A 3,291-nucleotide genomic window follows, 5' to 3' on the forward strand; every position below is an offset into this window, starting at 1 on the left:
GCGGGGCCGGGAGCTCCCGGGGGCTGGCACTGGTGTGGGCTGGGGGGGGCGGATCGGTGTGGGTACCTCTCCGGGCCGTCCCTCGCCCCCGCCCCAGCTCCAAGCACAATCGCCCCGGAAAGAGCTGGGCTTTTGGCTTTTATTCTGACGGGAGGGGAGCGATGGCCCGGCGCCCTCCCGAGAGGGATCCGCGCCGCTGCGCCGACCCCAGTGCCGAGCTGCGGGAGCTCCCGGCCCCGCCGGCCCAAGCGCCTTGCACCCAGCCAGCGTCCCGTTAGCTCTGCTCTTGCCTCACTTGCTTTTTACCCCTCGGGGGTTAGAGTGGGTTTTAGACACCTTCCCGACCTGTCCTCATACTGTCTCAGCTAGTTTACTCAACATGTCTGCTGGGATGACATGCCTCCCTTTCCCCTCGGCTACCTGAGACCAGTCCTAGCACAGCTGAGGGAACCCACCGCCCCAGAGTTTCTCCTTCCTCAGACCTTGCACCCTCGAGCACCACTAGGATGCCTCACTCCTGCTCTTTGTACTAGGTTACAGCGCAGTGCAATAAGTATGCCAGAGGGAGATGCAACCTGTGGTGAGAAACTCCTCATCTGTAGCGACTTTTCGTCCTCACTTTGCTTAGAAATTTGCGTTTCCCGCCCCGCTGCTCAGTTGTTGAGCTCACATATCAGTGAGTATTTAACAGGTCTGGGGCTGTTTTTCAGTTTCTTTCCTACACCTTATGAAAAAGCAGACAAGAAGTATAATCTCTTAGGTATATCGCACTTACATAGTATGCCTTGCGTTTAGGACAAAATACACAAACTGTTTATCTTACCAAAACATCTCTCTAGTGTCAGAAGAGCCCTCGTAGACAGGTGTTATGCTTACAATGAATGCACAATTGCATGCAAACATAAGTGTGAGCGTGTAAAATGTTTTCACCATTCTTCACACCCTATTTCTAGGTTTTTTTCTTTCCCACCCTTCATTCTCGCAGAGTCTGGGAAAGCTGCTGCTGTTTAGACTTCGTCTGTGTCTAAGGCAGGACATTTTAACACAAATTTGAACAGGGTTGGGGCAAAAAATGTTTTGACTGGCGTCATTTTGACAAGGTCATCCGTCATCTGCGCTACAGATTGATAACACCTAAATTAAAGGCAAACACGAGTAGGAACCCCCCCAACTGCCATTTCTAGGGGTTATAAAGTTGGGGATAAAAGCCTTCTTTAGGTCTTTGATCAATTCCATTGTGCAATATGTAATAATTTTCATCCCTCTAGCTCTAATAATCCTCTTTCTGAAGTTCTGCAGCGCTACCGCAGAGGGACAGAGGTGCGAGCTGGGAGTCTGTCCACACCGTCGCTGGCGGGCGCACAGCACAGTGTTGGGTACACTGACAGTGGGCGCACTTGGTTTTCTCTGTTTTCACTGCATTAATACAATGTCTCGTCCCTAGCCAGCTCCTTCCTGGTCAGGATTTTATTCCGCCCCATCCGACTCTTTCAACTTTTTTTTTTTTTTTTTTTTTAACATGCTCATCTGTGCTATGGGTTGTTTTCCTTACTGGACTTCTTTTGAAAATACTGAATTGCTTTTAGTGGTAGCAATCTCTAAGAATTCGTTTCGCTCTAGAAAACGTGATGAAGTAGAGGAAAGATCGTAACTAATGGACTTAAGTACATTGTCAGTACCCGCATTTGCTTCGAGTTGTTAACAGAAGTATTCCATGCGGGTTCATATTCAGGAGTACTTCAATCTGCTGGTTTTGGCATTTTTTTAACAGACAGAAAAGTAGCGCTTTGAGCGATCAAGGTGGCAGAATGAAATGTGTAGGCTCCCTTGACACCTCGGGACCCTGCCGAACCGGAGGAAAGGAAGAAAGAAGGCTCGTCGTCTCCGCCGGTCCTCAGGCCGGCCGGGCGGCAGGGAGGGAGCCGATCCCCTCAGCAGCCTGGGTCCGTGCCCCTGGCTCTGCCCGCGGGTCCGGTCGGTCACTCACTCGGGCGGGGGCGGCGGGGGCCGGCGGACACACTGCCCCTTGTCATTTCGCTTTCTTCCTCAGCGACAAGAACTCCCGCTGCGCCGGGTCCCCTCGACCTAGGGCGGGAAAGGAGGAGAGCGCCCGCGGGAAGGTCGGTGAGCAGCGGGTCAGAGCGGGTGCCGAGCGGCGGCCGAGCAGAGCGGGGCTCCCCGCGCCGGGCCGGCCGGAGAGGGAGCGGCTTGTCTCGCCAGGGCAGAGGACGGCTCCTCGCCCAGCCTCACCAAAACATCGCCGCTCCCGGCCCCCTCACTCCCTCGGGAAGAGTAGAGCAGGCAGATCCGCCAGCAGGGCTCCCATCCCTCAACCTGCGCCTCCCCGGGGTGACTTTAGCCAACCCTGACCTCTGGTCTCTCTTCCCCAAGTAGAGCGGTTTGTGCGCGTCCCTTCTATCTCTCCCGAGTTGGTCTATTTGTCACTATTTCTTGGGTTTGCTTTTGATGTGAGGTTTTTTTTAAAAATAATTTTTAAAAATGATTTTATTTTTTACTCCTGGATGTAAAGATGAGAGGGAAAAAAGAAAGGAGGCTTTAACTACTGCCATCTCCTTCCTCTTCTCTCTGGCTTTTTCCATTATTTAGAGGACGAGTGCTGAAACAAATCACATTGACCGTTTAGAAGGCGATCAAACCTTTATAAAAATCCATCGCCTACGGATCGATTGGTGAATATTTGCTAGGAATTTGTTCAAAAGAAATAAATAAGGAGGGTAAGTGTATTAAATGCAAAGGGGGAACACGGTGGTGTTTTTCTTCATTGATTAATGACCTCTAAAATAAAACAAGTGGGAAGAGGAGCCAAGATCGATAAATTAACTACCCAAATTCATCATTTTCCCTGCGATTGGTTTTGTTTTGTTTTGTTTTTTCCTATTAGGGTGTTTGGTTGGGGTTTTGTGTGGGGCTTTGTGGGGTTTTTTGGTTGGTTGCGTTTTGTTCTGAAAACAACACGTATGAAGGAAGCCCTTCTCTTTGGAAACTCGAAGGCTTTATTTTAGACTTGGGTTATAAAAGGGAACTAAACCCCTTTTAGAAAGGGATTGAATCAGGGACACCCTATCTGATTTCGTTTGACACACAATTAAAAAGTTTGCCTTTCATATTAATTAATTCTCCTGATCTGGGGAAGACAAATGGTCGGTTACCTCTGACAGGAGTCCGATAAAGGATTCAGCAGCTTTCCTTCTTGCCCTAGGCGTCTCCTCATTCCAGTTTTAAGGTCACGAGCGGCCGAGTTAATAATTCATTAATATAGACATTTATTCA

This window comes from Corvus kubaryi, unplaced genomic scaffold, assembly GCF_017639235.1.
Source record: "Corvus kubaryi isolate FWS band 111438036 unplaced genomic scaffold, C.kubaryi_AGA036_p1.0 split1-37296, whole genome shotgun sequence".
NCBI classification, from domain to species: domain Eukaryota; kingdom Metazoa; phylum Chordata; class Aves; order Passeriformes; family Corvidae; genus Corvus; species Corvus kubaryi.